The sequence below is a fragment of the Phascolarctos cinereus genome, unplaced genomic scaffold (genome assembly GCF_003287225.1).
Source record: "Phascolarctos cinereus isolate Bilbo 61053 unplaced genomic scaffold, phaCin_HiC Scaffold_1;HRSCAF=81, whole genome shotgun sequence".
Taxonomy (NCBI): Eukaryota; Metazoa; Chordata; class Mammalia; order Diprotodontia; family Phascolarctidae; genus Phascolarctos; species Phascolarctos cinereus.
The window spans coordinates 77,979,272-77,999,316 of NW_027555514.1; positions in this window are offsets into that span (position 1 = coordinate 77,979,272).

Here is a 20,045-nt window from a genome sequence, read left to right on the forward strand (position 1 = left end):
TAACATAAACTTTGTTAGGATGATTACCTTTTTTTTTTTTCTGGAATGTATCAGCCACATGTCTATGGCTGACTTAGTCTGGATTGCTTAGAAAAATTCTTCATTGCCTGTTAAAAAGGTATTTTCATCACATTACTCTTACTTCTACAAAACTTTTTTTTTTCTCTCCAATTTCCACGTCCTAGGTTTCATGTGTAGGGTATGAACCTGAATATACCCTTTCATAAAGCTACAAAATAGAATATTATGGGAATTTTCAAAGTTTCCCCATAGAATTTCTATAAGTAATTCTTAATAATACCATAACTATTTTAAGAGCCTCAATCATAGTGTGTTTTGAAATATTTTTCACACCTCTCCACACCTGGTAGGAAAGCTTAGATTGAAATGAATGGCACTGGCACTCACATAAGTAGAGAGTGCTACTTTTCCTTTCCTTAAAATGCTAATCTAATTTATAGTGACATCATGTTCAATTTGACATCTGAACAGTGTCTCCATAAGCTTGCTTTGACAGTGTTTTATTGTGTTTTGACAATGTTTATACATTCATCTCAGATTTATCCTCCAAATTCTTTATTCCATATTGACTTCACAATGCGACCTAACTAGGTTTTTATCCCCCCGCCTCCCCACTTTTGGAATGGGAGAAGATCTTTCTATGATGGCAGTGAGTGCTAGAATAGCTCCCAGGATAGGATAGTGAGAGATTTTGAGACAGAATACATGACATCTAGGATCCATTCCATACAACTCATTTTACATATGAGTGCTAAGGCTCACGGAAGGGGCAGCTACGTGGTGCAATAGAGTACTAGTTCTGAAGCCTGGAAGACATCTTCAGGAGTTCAATTCTGGCCTCACTAGCTGTGTGACCCTGGGCAAGTCGCTTAACCTTGCTTGCCTCAGTTTCCTCAAATGTAAAATGAGCTGGAGAAGGAAATGCAAACCACTCCAATATCTTTACCAAGAAATCCCCAAATGAGGTCCAGAGTCAGACATGACTGAAAAGACTCAATAATGACAAGGCCCAGGAAAGTTAAGTGACTATCCCAAGGTCACATAGTAAGTGACTTAGGCAGGTTTAAAACCAGTTCTTTTGCATTCAAATCCTGAAGACTTTCCTCTATGCAGCAGGATCCATGGAACGTTGTACTAATCTTTTTTTTTTTTTAGTTTTAGTTTTAGTTTTCACAATCACTACCATATGCTTTTGAGTTTTAGATTTTTCTCCCTCACCTCCCTATCCAAGACAGCAAGCAATCTGATATAGACTCTGCATATACATTCCTATTAAACATATTTTCATATTAGTCATGGTGTAAAGTAAAATTAGAACCAATAGGAAGAACCACAAGAAAGAGGAAATAAAACAAAACAGAAGGAAAAAAAAGAGCAAATAGTCTGCATCACTCTGCATTCAAACTCCAAAGTTCTTTCTCTGGATGTGGATAGTATTTTCCATCATGAGACCTTTGGAGATGTCTTACATCCTTGCATTGCTGAGAAGGGTTAAGTCTATCGATGTAAGTCATTGCATGTTGTGGCTGTTAATGTGTACAACATTCTCCTGGCTTTGCTCACTTAACTCAGTATCAGTCGATACAAATCTTTCCAAGTTTTTCTGAAATCTGCATGCTCATCATTTATTTCTTATAGCACAATAGAATTCCATTACATTCATATACCACAACTTGTGGTATATGAAATTTCCAATTCTTTGCCACCACAGAAAGAGATACTATAAATATTTTTGTACAAGTGGGTCTTTTTCCCATTCCTATGATCTCTTTGGGATACAGCCCTAGAACTGTTATTGCTGGGTCAAAGGGCATGCACATTTTTATAGCCCTTTGGGCATAGTTCCAAATTGCTCTCTAAAATGGTTGATCAGTTCACAACTCTATCAACAATGCATTAGTGTTCCAATTTTCCCACATCTTCTCCAATATTTATCATTTTCCTGTTTTGACATGCTGACCAATCTGATATGTGTGATGTGGTTCCTGAGAGTTGTTTTGATTTGCATTTTTTTTAATCAATAGTGATTTGGACTTTTTTTTCATATGACAATAGATGGCTTTAATTTCTTCATCTGAAAATTTATCTGTTCATATCCTTTGGCCATTTGTCAATTGGGAAATAACTTGTATTCTTATAAATTTGACTTAATTCTCTATATATTTTAGAAATGAGGTCCTTATCAGAGACACTAGTCGTATTAATTCTTTCCCAGTTTTCTGCTTCCCTTTTAATCTTGGTTGCATTGGCTTTGTTTGTGCAAAAACTTTTCAATTTAATATAATCAAAATTATGTATTTTGCATTTGATAATGTTCTCTACCTGCTGTTTGGTCATAAACTCTTCTGTTCTCCATAAATCCGACAGGTGAACTATTCCTTGCTCTCCCAGTATGCTTATAGTATCAGCCTTTATATATATAGATCATGAACCCATTTTGACTTTATTTTGGTATATGGTATAAGATTTTGGTGCATGCTTAGTTTCTGCTATACTCTTTTCCAGTTTTCCCAGCAGTGTTTTGTTGAATAGTGAGTTCTTATCCCAGAAGCTGGAATCTTTAGGTTTATCAAATAGTAGATTACTACAGCCATTGACTACGTCTTGAATACCTAGCCTATTCCATTGATCCACCACTCTATTTCTTAGCCAGTACCAAGTAGTTTTGATGATTGCTGCTTTATAATACAATTTAAGATCTGGAATGGCTAGGCCACCTTCCACTGCATTTGTTTTCATTAATTCCCTTGATTTTCTGGGCTTTTTGTTGTTCCAAATGAATCTTGTTATTATTTTTTTATAGCTCTATAAAATAATATTTGGTAGTTTGAATGCTATGTCACTGAATAAGTAAATTAGCTTAAGTAGAATTGTCATTTTTATTATCTTAGCTCCACCTTTCCATGAGCAACTGATGTTTTTCCACTTATTTAGATCTGACTTTATTTGTGTGAAAAGTGTTTTGTAATTTTGTTCATATAGTTCTGGGTTTGTTTCAGGAGGTAGACTCTTAAATAGTTTATAATGTCTACAGTAAGTGTAAATGGAATTTCTCTTTCTATCTCTTGCTGCTGGGCTTTGTTGGTAATATATAGAAATGCCAATGATTTATGTGGGTTTATTTTATAGCCTGCTACTTTGCTAAAGTTATCTATTATTTCAAGTATTTTTTCGTTTTACTTGGTTCTCTAGGATTCTCTAAGTATATCATCATAACATCTGCAAAGAGTGATAACTTTGTTTCTTCTTTGCCTATTCTAATACCTTCAATTTCCTTTTCTTCTCTTATTGCTAAAGTTAACATTTCCAGTAAGATATTGAACAACAGTGGTGATAATGGGCATCCTTGTTTCACTTCTGATCTTATTGGAAATGCTTCTAGCTTGTCCCCATTATATGTTTGCTGAAGGTTTTAGGTAGATGCTACTTATTATTCTAAGGAAGATTCTATTTATTCCTATGTTCTCTATGTTTTTAATAGGAATGGGTTTTGTATTTTGTCAAAAGCTTTTTCTGCATCTAATGAGATGATTGTGTGATTTCTATTAGTTTTGTTGTTATGATCAATTATACTGACAGTTTTCCTAATAATGGATCAGACCTGCATTCTTGATATAAATCCTACTTGGCCACAGTATTATTCTTGTGATAGGTTACTGTAATCTATTTGCTACTATTTTATTTAAAATTTTGCATCTATATTCATTAGGGAAATTGGTCTATAATTTATTTCTTTGTTTGAGTCTTCCTGGTTTAGGTATCAACACCATATTTGTATCATAAATAGAATTTGGTAAGACTCCTTCTTCACCTGTTTTCCCAAATAGTCTATATAGTATTGGAAATACTTGTTCTTTAAATGTTTGATAGAATTCACTTGTAAATCCATCTGGCCCCAGTGATTTTTCCCTAGGGAGTTCATTGGTGGCTTGTTCAATTTATTTTTCTGAGATGGGGCTATTTAAGCATTTTACTTCCTCTTCTGGTAATCTGGGCAACTTGTATTTTTGTAATTATGTAACCATTTCACTAAGATTGTCAAATTTATTGGCATACAGTTGGGCAAAATAGTTCCTAATTATTGTTCTAATTTCCTCTTCATTGGTGTGGATTCACCCTTTTCATTTTTGATACTGGTTATTTGTTTTTCTTCTGTTTTTTAATTAAATTAACCAAAGGTTTATCTGTTTTATTGTTTTATTTTGTTTTTTCATAAGAGCAGCTCTTTGTTTTATTTACTAGTTCAATAGTTTTCTCAATTTCAATTTTATTAGTCTCTCCTTTGGTTTTCAGTATTTATTGCAGTAATCTTTCATGATTAACTTATCAATAAATATTTAATAAGTTCCTACTATATGTCAGGCTCTGTAAGAGGCTTGTGGATTCAAATACAATGAACATTTTAAAGAATCCCTGCTTGCAAATATGTTTGACATTATTGTACAGTTATAAATTATATCAGATTGCTTGCTGTCTTGGGGAGGGAGAAAATCTGGAATTCAAAATCTTACAAAATGAATGTTGAAAACTATATTTGTTGTTAGAAAAGAATAAAATATTAAGTGAAAATATAATTTGGAAAACTTTAATAGAAGAAATTAGAATACAATAAAATTTAAAATCAAACAAAAAAGAATCCCTACTTGCAAAGAGTTTTTGCTAGTAGTTTGTAAGATTACTGCATGTTGAATGGGTGGGAAGCCATCTCTGAGCCCTCCCCACCAATGTATATAATCAGCAAAAGTTTTAAGTAGGCATCTTTCTATTCATGGCACCTCATTTAGCCTTATCAATACAGATGTGCTTTGACACAATTTCTGTGCCTTAGGAACCATTCAGTGACATGATTTGTACATGCACTGGCTATCAAGAAATTTGAATAAAAATAAGAAATCAAGATATAAATGAACAGTCAAGTACATATATAAAATACAGGCCACAGATAACTGAATTTTAAGGGTGGTCAGCAGGAGTGAATAGATAAAAATTGGGAGCTAGAAAAGTTCCATAACCAAACTGTAAGGAAATATTTTCTTTGCTTCAAGCTTACACTTGGACAAGTTGGAGACCATCAACTTTATTCCCTCAGGAAGCCTGCTACTTGTAGGAGCCAAGAGATTCCCCATTTCCCATAACATCATTCAGCTTCTATCTTGATTGCTACTCCACCATATGCTTTCTAAGCAGTTTTAGGTCCTTATTCCTTGCATAGCAGAAGACTGGTCCAGTACTTCGTAAGCAAGGAATCATGGACAGGCCATGTGAAAGACGATTCGACTGTGAACAGGTCTCAATTATAGTGGGAAATTCAGACACACCTGAGGCTTTGGTTAGTTAAAAATATTCATTAGAGTCTTTTCCCAAATTTTATGTTGTAAAAATTAAACAAAATATAGAGATATATGTCTAAATGCTACACGCACACACCACACACACACACACACACACACACACACAAAGGAAATATGCATGCTCTTGCTCTTTGTACTTACAAAAAAAATGTTTTAATATGACAATGCAATTATCTTGAGACAAAATTCAACCCTAGCCTATATTATCATCAGTTTTGTATAATCACTCAGCAAAACTTGACAGCTAGAATTACTGTGGGAAGTTGTTGCAGAAGGGATACTAATTCTTCAACATTATGCGTTTTGGCATAGGCTTTCATATGTGCACCTGCCAACAATTACTTTTTGTGTGAAGAAGGGCTCACCACTGTAATTATATGATGTATAGTTCAGAAAAGGCTATTTGCCCTCCTTTCAGATTCTATCAGATCAAAGTCTCTTCAATTTTGCAGGCAAAGTCTCACAAATGTGCAACCATTAAAGTAATCAACAGCTATCGTACCTGTGACCTCTCATTGAATTAAAACCATTACCTTTACCAGACAACTGTTATCTCTTCTATCTTATCTTGACTACCTTCCAAAGCATTGTTTTATTCATACCAGTGACTGTATCAGTGCAGAGATCTCCCGCTGTGGAAACACCCTCTACCAAAGCAGATGTGCCCCTCATCTAAGACTGGAACCCATTCTTTTAGATTTATGTGGGATACTATGAGATTAGGCAAATTTTCATAGAGCTAACATATGCCCAAGGTAAGACTTGAATCCAAGACTTCCTTTCTCCATGGTCGGCATTTTAGATATTCATCATGCTATGCCCTTTGACCTCTAACATGTACCCAGTGGTCCAGCAAGAACAAATCTTTCTCTCTCCAACCTGAACCTTCATTGTCGAGTTCCCTGCAAGCATCAGGTACTACTTCTCAGCTAGTTGCAATACTACTTCTTGCCATCCTCACTTCAGCCTGAGCTAATCCATGGCTCCACTCTTCTCATACCTTTAGGCCCACTACATTGGCCAAAAGTCATTATTTGGGGACCATATGCACTGCCAAGATCCATGTGACCTTACAATATACACTGTAACTCTGCTTTATCTCAAGTACCCCTTGGACTATCTTTCTATCTTAAAGTTTCACTCTCTATTATATATCTTCACAAATTAGAAAAGGTCATTGAGAGAATGAACTATATATTTTTTCTCTTTATGTCCATTGCAGTTACACCATGCTTGACACAGTGACTGCTTAACACTGTTTTTTGTATTTTTTTTCTTTTTGAATACATCTCATGCTGCCTGTCTTCAGAATTTACAAGAGGAAAAAGTGGGGTAGCAACATATGACTCTCTTAGAAAATTCTTGTCTCAGTTAGCAAAATTCCATAAGTTAGAGATGAGGATGCGGATGTTCCAATTGTATTTCTAACTAACGTCAATGGAAAAACGCCTAGACACCTCCATTTAATCAATAACAGATGTAATAAAGTTTTAATTTTGTAAACAAGATGTTCTATAACCACTCTGTGATCTATGTATGAGATATAGACCACTTTGATTCGATCAAAAAAAGGGAACGGATGATTGAGTAACTAAGTTAGCTATACCTCTAAGCTTTTTAAATAACAATTATATTTAAGGGACGTAACAGTCCAGAAATACAGGACTCAAAATTCCGCCTCTCCCTCTACTTGCTTCTGTTCCTTTGCTTCGTCCGTCCCTCACTTCTCCATCTCTCACTTCTCCATCCCCTCATCTCTTCCCTATTCCATCTAACCAATGCCTCCTACAACGACTGTCATGAGAGAGATTAAATCAGTAGAAAATTGTGCATCCAGTTGTGACGGGAAAAAAAGAAGCCAGTATGAGACAACATATCCAGCTGCAATTAGAGTGACATCCCAAAGCCAGACAGTCACCCAAGAGGAAGATGACTTCAGGGAGCACAGTTCCTTTTATCAGCAAAGAATCCCAACTATAAACTGAAGAAAGGATCTCATGAGACAAAGAACCAGGAATTATGAGTTAACCCTTTGCCCAAATGTGTATCTTACACTTGTACCTCACCACTACTATCCTCTAAATTTGAATCCATCCTTTGGGTATTTGTCATGCAGTGTCGTCTTTGTTTTTAATGGAGAGGGTGTTTTATTTTGTATCAATTATTCTGAATATACCATTTTAATAAATATCTTTGTTTAAATTAAGTCTACTGATTTACTAATAATGAAAGGATACTGGCAAAAAGGGAATAAAAATATTACCAGAATGCCAGCCTTTCAGGTTTATCCCTAGAACCCTGGGAGTAGTAGTGGCCATCCTCAGAAGAGAATATGAGTTTGAGTTAGAGGAATGGCACCATAGTGGATGATATACAAACATTTTCCTAATTACCATATCATCTCTGGCATATTTTCCCATTCATTTTCACTGAATTAATTTTGTAAGAATTAAAGCAACTTGGGAACATTCCTCAGCGTCATCTAATTTTTATCTATTAAGACACTGGGGAGCAAGAACTAGCATCTTCCCTTAAATTAGGTTGAAAATAAATGTTTCAAACATTATTTCTTGGGGGGGGTGAATTTGTTTATAAGATAATAAATGGCCTCCTGTATCTGCTAGCAAAAAGTCACTTCCTGTATGTAGTCTCCTGTAGACACAACCTCAACCCACAACATGCAAAAAAGTGAAAAAATTCAATTAATGACTTGATTTGTCTACACACTATAAAACAACTTCTTAAACTAGCTTGATTTTCTTTCCACTAAACTGAATAATTTTTTTTCAATAAACTTACTTACCTAACCAGTTCTATAGACACAGGATAAAGGCTTAGCACTCTCCCAAGTATTGCCAAGAAAACAGGATATAGATGGAGAATGACTTGCTTTCCACAGAGAGAGGGAAAAAAAATCTTGTAGTAACATAATCCAGAGAAAACCAATCTGTTTCAAGGATAGAGTTGGTGACAGGTCTGTTCTCCAATACCCTCATACCCTATGTCCCAAATATTCATTTTATCACAATCCATTCAAAGGATTTATTATAATGGCAAGGCATAGAAAGAGAGAATATTATATAAGCCTAGACAGTGTCTGAAATGGAACATAAATGACTCAGGGAGCTTAATTTTTAAGCTGTCAAACACTCACCCTTTTTCTTGTTGGCCTCAGTAGCACAGGAATCTTGACAAGACAGCTAATTAATGTAAAGCCAATACCAATAGTCTTCTAACAATTCCTAACTTCATGAGTTCATGGCTACTGATGTCTAGAGAAGATGATGGGGTGCAAGAAAAGAACCATGGAAAGACTTTCTGTTTCCTAACTGTGTATGTTACATGCAGCTGGTTTGTTGGTGAATTAGTAGAATCTCTTGTTGTTCAGTCAGTCAGTTGTGTGCAATTCTTTGTGACCCCATGGACCATAGCACATCGTGCCCTTCTATCATTCACTTTGGCCTGAAGTCTGTCTAAGCTCATGTTTATTGCTTCTATGACACTATCTATCCTTCTCATACTCTGCTATCCCTTTCTCCTTTTGCCTTCAATCTTTCTCAACATCAGTGTCTTTTCCAATGAGTCCTGTCTTCTCATGATGTGTCCAAAGTATTTTGGCTTCAATATTTATTCTTTCAATGAATAGTCTAAAGTAATTTCAGTAGACTCTATTGTAGTCTAATTAGGGTCTGTAAATACATAATAAATTAAAATATATAATTTATGTATATATATATATATATATAATATGTAAATATATTACATAGAACATGATATGAGATATAATAGCAATTAGGTGGTACAGTGGATAGAGCTCCAAGCCTGAAGTCAGGAAGACTTGAATTCAAATCTGGTCTCAGAACTGGCTAGATGTATGACCCTGGGCAAGTCATTTACCTCTGATTGCCTTAGTTTCCTAATCTATTTTTTTTTAATCTAGACTATAATAGTACCTACCTCCTTGGGTTATTGTGAGGATCAAATGAGATAATAATTCTATAGTACTTAACATAGTACCTGATAACATTTTATTATTGCTATTGTTATTATTATTATTATTATTATATGACAAACATCACTCTGCAAGTGTGAAGCTCTAGAGAGAGGAAAGATAAGGGTGATAGGCTCACTATCTTACCAGAGATCTCCAAAGAGAAACCTTCTCCCCCGGGTTAACCACTTAGGAAATTCTCCCTAGAAGTGAAATGTACTTTCACTTTGTAAGTTGCCTCATGAATCAGTTGTCTGACTTTATACATATGTGTATACATATATATATATATATATATATATATATATATTATATATATATATATATATATATATATATTATGTATTTTTTTTGAGGTAATCAGAGTTATGTGATTTGCCCAGGGTCACACAACTAGGCTGGATTTGAACTCAGGTTCTCCTGACTCCAGGACTGGTGTTCTACCCACTGCACCACCTACTTGCCCCAGGACATTATATTTTTAATGCAAAGGATCTTGTAAATCCTTAGTTATTTTTTTTTTGTCACTTAATCTATTAATGTGTTTTTGTTGCTATTACCATTGCTGTTGTTGCTGTTACATGAGAGGCAGGTGGAGTAGAATGTGTACAGAGCTAAATCAAGACAGCTTGGTTATTCTAAAATGAGATCTTCTAATAACTCATTATGTGAATATTATTGTTGGTAGATCCTGAACTACAAACTGACCCAACACAATATATTCATCTGCCATCTGAGGTAATACATGGCAAAGTGAAGAGGGTGCTATAACTGGTTATTCAGGAAGACTAGAGTTCAAATCCAGGCTCACACATTTAGTAGCTGTGTAATCTTGGGCAAGTCCCTTAACCTCTCTGTTTGCCTCAGTTTCCTCAACTGTAAAGTGGAGATAATAACAGCACCTGCCTCTCAGGATTGTTGTGAGAATTAAATGAGATATTTTAAAGTACTTAGCACAGTACCTGTAACATAGTAGGTGATTTTTAAGTGCTAGTTATCATCATCATCATCATCATCATCAATTTCACTCTCAATCTGCTCTACTCTTTGATTACATTCCAACTGACCTTTAATCTCATCTAATCCTAGTCTTACCACCTCGGCAGCAATACTCATTTCTGCATCTTCCTCATTGTTTAGCAAATCTTCCCCCCTTGACAGATTATGTCAAGAAACTCATAATTTTCCCTCCTCTAACAAAGAACTCTCAATTTAGATGATTTTTTTTTAACCCTGGAGGTGCTGATGAAGCCTGAGGTTCTCTCCATCATTTCCATGGGCCTGTACAGATGGGAGTTTGAACTATGAGAACTTTTATTGGTAATTTATTCATCACAGTTCATTTGAACTGGTATAATTAGAAAAGGCTTAGGTTTTCAATTGTTCACCATGTTCATAGGCAAGGCAAAGAATAGTATTGAAAGAGTAACATTACATATGGATTGCAATGAATATTTAATTTACAAAACCCTAATTAGTCACATTCCCCTCAAATATAACATACTTTAACATCCTCTTTTACTAAGGAGCTTGGGATTCAATATACTCCAAATGCATGACTCTTGATATTCTCATTGAATAGTTTTGACCATGTTACTCCCTTGCTCAAGAATCTCTGGTTATTGTCACTAGGTTAGAGTCAAAATTCTTCTATCTTCTATTTTATGGCCTTTTACAATCTGGGTCCAGCCTATCTTTCCATCCTAATTATGTTTCATATCCCTTCATACATTCAAAATTCTAATTTTGGTATATATTGTTCCTTATATGTAATATTTTATGTCCTCCATCCAAGCTTTTGAAGAGGCTGCCCAGATGTCTAGAATACTCAACGTCCTATCTCTGGGAATCCCCAGAACTCCTATAAAGTCCATTCCAATGTTGACTTGGTAGTGAAAGCATGGTCTCAGTTTCTCCCATGAATTAGAGGCTACCCCTGGATAGTGACATATCTAAGGAGGTCAGAGAAAATAAGTTAGGCATGTTAACCTGACTCTGATATTCATGCCTATGCCTTCAGCCTTTAATTCTATTTATTTCCCAATAAATACCTCACCATGCAAGACCTCAGCTATCTTCTCCCTAGTCTGATTTACTTATTTATTCTCTACATCTTTTGTTCCAATAGAGTGGAAATAGGGACTTCTCTAGCAATTTCCCTGAAGGAAGTGAAAGAAAGGCCATGACAATGGCAACAACAAATAGTTTTACTAAGGGATGTCCTTAGAAAATGAGTAAATATCCCCACAGGTGGTTGTCACTGATATGACAGAAGGAGTAAGCCCCTCAGTCAATCACTAACCCAAACATAGTCATTTCTCATCCTTTGCCTACCCCCAGACCCAGGGATCTCCTTAGGAAGTCTCATTCCAATCAGGGGGGCTAGAGAGAGCTGCCCACAAGCTCACTTATATACCCAGTATGTATGGATAACATAAGTAATCTAATCATTATAAACTTATATGACTAAATCACTAAAGGAAAACAAAATAATAACAACGAATACAAGAAAAAACTCACACACATTTTAGTGAGACCCTTGTAGTGCTTCCTTTGGAACATGCTTCCCAGTGACTAAAAATTGTCTCCTATAAGGTGGCAGAAAGGAAGTCAATACAAAGAGAAATCCTGATTTCATAATCTATAACCTTTCTTCCTTGTTTTAATGACAGAGAGAGACAGAGACAGAGACAGGGACTGAGAGAGACAAAGAGAATGTATTAAGTACTTACTATATTCCAGGCATTGTGCTAAACGCTAGAGATATTCATTTTTGTAAACAAAGAGCTTACAGATAGATGCCTGCTGGAAAGAGGGGTCAGGGGAGGAAGCAGAGAAAGGAGGGTTCGTATAGAGGGAAATGGTAAGGAGATTAATTGGCCATAGCAAAATAAAAAAAAAAGGCTCACCTGTCAGGGCAAGGGGAATTTGAGGAAAGAATCAAGGGTCCTGATAAGGTGATGGTTGGAGAGGAAGACCACACTCAGGAAAATGTTGGAAATGAATTTTCAAAAAAAAAAATGCAGTTCATTTTATTTTACATGGCCTTCTGGCAAAGTAAGTTTGGGGAAGCTAAGGGAAGGCAGGTTAAAATGATCTCATTTAACATCAGAGAGTTACCTTCTGAATGGCATAACACATAGAAGGGGGAGGAAAGGGAATTACCATGTATGTAGAGACTAGTATGTGTCACACACTGAACTTTTATATTTGATCCTCACAACAATCCTATGACATGGATGAAGTTATTATCCTCATTTTACAGTTCAGGCAGGAAGAAATCAAGTGATTTGCCCAGGGTCACACAACTAGTAAAACTTCTGATGATTATTTATTTCCTTGACAAGTCAACCTGGTATATTTTAACTTTTAATTACTCCCAAAGGGTGGTGAGGAGGGGAGAGGGCCAAGATGGAGGAAAAAAAGGCAGGGACTCACTTCAGTTCTTCCCTAAATCCCACTAAATAACTTTAAATAATGCCTCAAACAAAATTCTGGAGTGGCAAAACCCACAAAAGGACAGAGTGAAACAATTTTCGAGCCTAAAACAACTTAGAAAGTCAACAAGAAAGGTTTGGTGCACAAGGGTGAGAGTGGAAGTCAGTCCAGGACAGACTGCACCCCAGCAAAACAACAATAGGCCTTGGGGATGACTGAATAAGTGATGGCAGTGATGATTTCTGGACCTATAAGCTTACCTTATTCAGGTACATTTAGGCTCCTCAAAATCTGCAAAGACTCTGAAAACTTTCTGAACAACACAAATGCTTTAAATAGCCAATACAATCAATGATCATTTATTTATTAATTATATGACATCTTTATGAGAATTGCCCATTAGGATTGATAGATATACTGCTAAAGTTTCATTTAGGTGAAACCTAGATTAGGAGAATTGTTTCTCCATTTTTTTTATTTTTATAAAATAAAATGCTGATATCTTTTGTTGTTATGTTATCTATATTTCTTAATGTGTCCTTCCCCACTACCTGAGAACCATCCCTTATAATCATTTAATTAAAAGAGAGACAACAAATCCATCAAGATTAGTCAACAAATTGAAGAGAATGGAAATTATATTCTATGGCCATATCCTCAATAGGTCATTTTCCAAGAAGAGTAGTCAGAATCAAAAAGGGAAAACTTGTTGAAAAGTATTAATCTTTATCATTCCATAGTTCTAAACAATATTCTCTGGATAAGGCTAGGCATAAATGAAACTTATTCTTCTAACTAAGGTCCATTATTGATCATCTAGGTATCAATCTTTCTTAAATGATATTTATGCAAACTCAAAATGTGTATCATGGGCCAAATGGAAAGCTTTTATGCTTATTTTGACCATAAATATTATGTCTGACCAAAGCATTAAAGTTATATAGTAGCTATCATGAGAGAAGTATACAAAAATGCTCAAATGGCCCTAGGATCACAGTGATATAGAAGTGCCTACAATGATATGTCACATTCTATCATTCCTGCCCATCCTATGTGACTCTTATCTATATCATTCCATAATTCCACTACACATCCACCCAACAAGTTAGAAGACTTTCTTCATTCTTCCAAACATGATGAAGGTAGCAAGGGATTAGGCTGGCTCTCTACCTGTGATCCTTCATCCTTGGTACAATCATAAATTCTCTTTGTATCATATATTTAGTGTACGATAGGTTTTACCTAGTTTTAAGTTCCTTATTGTTCATATGTTGCAGCCTGCTTATATCAACCATGAAACACTCCAGTGTCTTCTATATGATACTAATCCTTAACTATTTAATTCTACATATTATGTCATATTGCTATTCACTTCAATGAAATATCTTGTCACACATATTTGACTTAAAGATTTTTGATAAACAATATACTTTTAAATTTATTAATCAATTTATTTTTATTTTTCAACATTCACTTCCACAAGGTTTTGAGTTCCAAATTTTCTCCCAATCTCATCCCTCCCTCTACCCAAACATAGCATACATTCTGAATATCACTTCATCTAATCTGTCCTCCCTTCTATTTCTACCCCCTTCTCTGATCCCCTTCCCCTTCTATTTTCCTGTAGGGCAGGATAGATTTCTATACCCCATATCCTGTATATCTTATTTCCCACTTGCATGTGAAAACATTTTTTTTAATATTTGTTTTTAAAATTTTGGGTTCCAAATTTTCTCCCTTCCTCCCTCCCCACCTACCCTCATTGAGAAGGCAAGCAACTTGATACAGGTTATACATGTGTAGTCATGCAAAACACTTCCATAGTAGACATGTTGTAAAAAAACCCTCTATTTCCCTTAATCCTATCCTGCCCCCCAATTTATTCTATTCTTTCTTTTGACCCTGTCACTCCTCAGAAGTGTTTTCTTCTGATTATCCCCTTTCAAAATCTGTCCTCCTCTCTATCATTCCCTTGGTCTCTTGTCCCCTTCTCCTCCTATTTTCCTGTAGGGTAAGACAGATTTCCATACTCAATTAAGAGTGTATGTTATTCCCTCATTAAGCCAAATCTTACAAGAGTAACATTCACTCATTCCCTCTTACCTTCCCCTGTTTCCCCTCCACTGTAAGAGTCTTTTCTTTTCTGTTTTTTTTTTGTGTGATAGTTTACCTTGTTCTATTTCTCCCTTTCTCCTTCTCCCAGTATAATCCTCTCTCACTCCTTAATTTCATTCTTCAGATGCGACCCCTGTCAAATCCCTGTCACTCTTTTTGCAGATTTTGCTGCTCTAGAATTTATTTAAGAGCCATTTTTTACAGATTTGGGGAGGGGTTTTGGGGAGAGCTCAAGCAAGTCACTGCTTTAACTCTGCCATCTTGGCTCCGCGCTCCTGATAATTTCTTGAAAGATGATGTCTAGGCTCTTTTTTTGATCATGGCTTTCAGATGGTCCAATAATTTTTAAATTATCTCTCCTGGATATATTCCCCAGGTCAGTTGTTTTTTCAATGAGATATTTCACATTGTTTTCTATTTTTTTTCCATTCTTTTGGTTTTGTTTAACAGAGTCTTGATTTCTCATAAAGTCACTACCTTTCAATTGCTCCATTCTAATTTTTAAGGAAGTTTTTTTTTTTTTAGTAAGGTTTTGGACTTCCTTTTCCATTTAGCCAATTTTGCTTTTTAAGGCATTTTTCTCCTCATTCGCTTTTTGGACCACTTTTGCCATTTGTTTTAGGCTGTTTTTTAAGGTATTATTTTCTTCAGTACTTTTTGGGTCTCCTTTAGCAAGCTGTTGACCTGTTTTTCATGATTTTCTTGCATCACTATCATTTTTCTTCTCAGTTTTTCCTCTACTTCTCTTATTTACTTCTCAAAATCCTTTTTGAGCTCTTGCAAGGCCTGGAATTGATTCATATTTTTTCTTGTAGGCTTTGGATGTAGGAGCTTTGAGTTTGTTGTCTTCTTCTGGTTGTATGTTTCAATCTTCTTTGTCAACAAAGAAAGATTCTGTGGTCTGACTTTTTTTTGTGAGATTTTCTCATGATACCAGCTAATTATTTGAGTTATAACTCTTTGTTAAAGTATGGGTCTGCATTCAGTGTGGAGAATGTACTGTCCCAAGCTTAAAGGGTTTTGTGCAGCTGTTTTCAGAGATACTTCTAGGGACCTATAAATTTTCAGGTCTTTTGAGGTGCTATGATAAAGGATTTACTCCTTTCCTGGACTGTGCTCTCATCTGTGAGTGACCGCAAGCAGTCTTTTCTACCCTGTAACTGTGAGGAGGATCTCTGTACTGCCACTACAAGCTCCACTATGCCAGCACTCCTCCTTGCCCCAGGACTGCCACCAAGAAGAGAGACCCAGATCAAAATATGGGCAAAGCAAGAGAATTCTTCACCAGCAAAGAGATTCCTGCAATCCCCTTCTGATTATCCACTTGATTCCCCCTCGGTCAGTGGGCAGGAAGCACCAGAAGCAGCTGCCTCCCTGGGGCCATGCACATGGACTGGAGCTGGGACCAAGCTTCTCTCTCATCACAGTCAAAGACTTTTCCCACTGACCTTCTAAGTTGTCTTTGGTGTTCATGGAATGAGAACTATGGAAATCACCACAGCTGCCTGTTATTCAGTCCTCTGAAGTCTGCTCCAGGTTCTCTGAGGCCTATTTTGCCTGTACACCTACACCGAACTGCGCTCTTCTCACCAGCCGGCACAATATACCTTTCAGATCAACCATCCAAGTTGTCTTGGGCTGGAAATTTGTTTCACTCTGTCTCTTTGTGGGTTATGCTGCTTTAGAATTTGTTTACAGCTCTTTTTACAGGTGTTTGGAAGGGTTTGTGGGAGAGCTCAAGCAAGTCACTGCTTTTACTCCTCCATCTTGGCTCTGCCCCAAATAATATATTTTTAAATTGATGATGATACAACTCTAAACTGGTTTTCAAATATTATTATTACTTTGGATTTTCCTCACTCAGGAGTTCACTAACCAATGAAATCATGAATCTAATCCCTCTTTCTATTCTTCTCTTATTGTGCTATAATAAAGGGTGAAAAGAAAAGATTTAAAGTAACATGGGGAAATGCATATGAAAGATACAGAATAAAGTAAGCAGCATCAAATACTCTCCTTACAGAGTATTTATTAGAGACATAGACAAGGTTCCCACCATAAGATCAGGTATGGCTAGATTACAATAGACATCACATGAAATATACAATGTGATCACAAATCTATTAAAGTATGACCATTCTTGGTACTTAGAAAGAGATGAGGTTTGGAGAGGCAGAGCCAAGATGGCTGAGTGAAGGCAGTGACTTGCTTGAGCTTTCCCCCAAACCCCTCCAAATACATATAAAAATGGCTCTAAACAAATTCTAAAGCAGCAGAACTCATAAAAAGACAGAGTGAAACAAATTACCAGCCCAAGACAACCTGGATGGTTGATCAGAAAGCTATATTGCTCTAGACCAGGAGAGGAGCGCAGTGAGGCATGGGCACGCATGCCTCAGTGAACCTGGAGCATGCCTAGGAGAACTGAATTGCAAGAAACTGTGGCAGTTTCTAGACTTCTCAATCCACAATTGCCAAGACAACTTAGAAGGTTAGTGGGAAAATTATGTGTCTGTGGTGAGAGAGAGGCTAGGTTTCAGCACCATTTCCCAAGCTCACCCTAGGGTGGTAGCTGCCTCTTGATTTTCTAGCCCACAGACTGAGGGCGAATTGAGTGGCTGATCAGAGGGGGATTGCAGGGATCTCTTTGCCAATGCTGAGGCAGGAATCTCTTGCTTTGCCCATGATTGGATCTGGATCACAGTTCTGAGTGGCAGTCCTGGGACAAGGATGAGTGCTGGTGTGTAGAGCTTGTAGTGGCTGTGGAGAGAAAATCTTCCTCACAGTTCGAAGACAGAAAAGAGAGCTTGTGGTTATTTATAGACCAGAGCACATGCCAGGAAAGGAGTAAACACCTTGCCCTTATCATACCACCTTGGAAGAACTGAAAATGTACAAGTCCCTAGAAGTATCTCAGAAAACAGCTGTACAAACCCCAAAAGCTTAGGACAGTACATTCTCATAATTGGAAGCAGACGTCTACCTTAACAAAAAGTTTATAACTCAAGTAATTGGCTGGGATCATAAGCAAACCTCACAAGAAGTGTCAGACCATCAAATCTTTTTTGGTAACAAAGATCAAAACATACAACCAGAAGAAAACAAGAAACTCAAAGCTCCTACATCCAATGCCTCCAAGAAAAATAAGAATCAGTTCCAGGCCTTGGTAGAGTTCAAAAAGGATTTTGAGAAGCAAGTAAGAGAAGCAGAGGAAAAACTGGGAAGAGAAATGAGAGTGATGTAAGAAAATTCTGAAAAATAAATCAACAGCTTGCTAAAGGAGACCAAAAAAAAAATACTTAAGAAAATAATACCTTAAAAAATAGCCTAACCCAAATGACAAAAGAGGTCCAAAAAGCCAATGAGGAGAAGAATGCCCTAAAAAGAAAAAATTTGGCCAAATGGAAAAGGAAGTCCAAAAGATTACTGAAGAAAATACTTCTTTAAAAATTAGAATAGAGCAATTGGAAGCTAGTGACTTTAGGAAAAATCAAGACACTGTACAACAAATCTAAAAGCATGAAAAAACAGAAGATAATGTGAAATATCTCTTTGGAAAAACAACTGACCTGGAAAATAGATCCAGGAGAGAGAATTTAAAAATTATTGGACTATCTGAAAGACATGATCAAAAATAGAGCCTAGACATCATCTTTTAAGAAATTATCGAGGAAAACTGCCCTGATATTTTAGAACCAGAGGGCAAAATAGAAATGGAAAGAATCCACTGATCTCCTCCTGAAAGAGATCCTCAAAGGAAAACTCCTAGGAATATTGTAGCCAAATTCCAGAGTTCCCAGGTCAAGGAGAAAACGTTACAAGCTGCCAGAAAGAAACAGTTCAAGTACTGTGGAAACACAATCAGGAAAATACAAGATTTAGCAGTTCTACATTAAGGGACCTGGGGGCATGGAATATAATATTCTGGAGGGCAAAGGAGATAGGATTACAACCAAGAATCACCTACCCAGTAAAACTGAGTATAATCCTTCAGGGGAAAAAATGGTCATTCAGTGAAATAGAAGACTTTCAAGCATTCTTCATGAAAAGACCAGAGTTGAATATAAAATTTGACTTTCAAATACAAGACTCAAGTGGAACATAAAAAGGTAAACAGGTAAGAGAAATCATAAGAGGCTTATGAAGGTTGAACTGTTTACATTCCTGTATGGAAAGATGATATTTACAACTCATAAGACCTTTGTCAGTATTAGGGGAAAAAATTATATGTATTTGTTTGTGTATGTATATATATGTAGATTTGTAGATAGATAGAGAGATAGATAGATAGAAAGATAGATAGATAGATATAGATATAGATATAGATATAGATATAGATATAGATATAGATATAGATATAGATATAGATATAGATATAGATATAGATATAGATATAGATATAGATATAGATATAGATTTAGAGCTCAGTGTGAGTTGAAGATGAAGGGGTCATATCTGGAGAATGAAATTAAGGGGTGAGAGAGGATTATACTGGGAGAAGGTGAAAAGGAGAGTTACAATGAGGTAAATTATCTCACAAAAAACCAGAAAGGGCTCTTACAGTGGAGGGGAAACAGGGGAAGGTGAGAGGAATTGAGTGAATCTGATTCTCATACGATTTGGCTTAAGGATGGAATAACATACACGTTTAATTGGGTACGGAAATCTGTCTTACCCTACAGGAAAATAAGGGGAGAAGGGTCTAAGAGAGTAGGGGAATGATAGAGAGGAGGACAGATTAGAAAACGGGGTAATCAGAAGCAAACATCTGGGAGGAAGGACAAGGTGAAAAGAAACCATAGAATAAATGGGGGAAAGAATAGGATTAAAGGAAATAGAGTTAGTTTTTCACAACATGACTACTATGGAAGTATTTTGCATAACTACACATGTATAACCTATATTGAGTTGCTTGCCTTTTCCATGAGAGTGAGTGGGGAGGGAGGAAAGGAGAAAATTTGGAACCCACGGGTTTTTTTTTTAATGCTCTAAGATTTTCTTTTTAAAAAAATTTTTATTAATTTATTTTGATTCATCAACAATCACTTCCATATGCTTTTGAGTTTAAATTTTTTCTCCCCCTTCCTCCCCACCACCATCTCTAAGAAAGTGTACAATCTGATATAGTC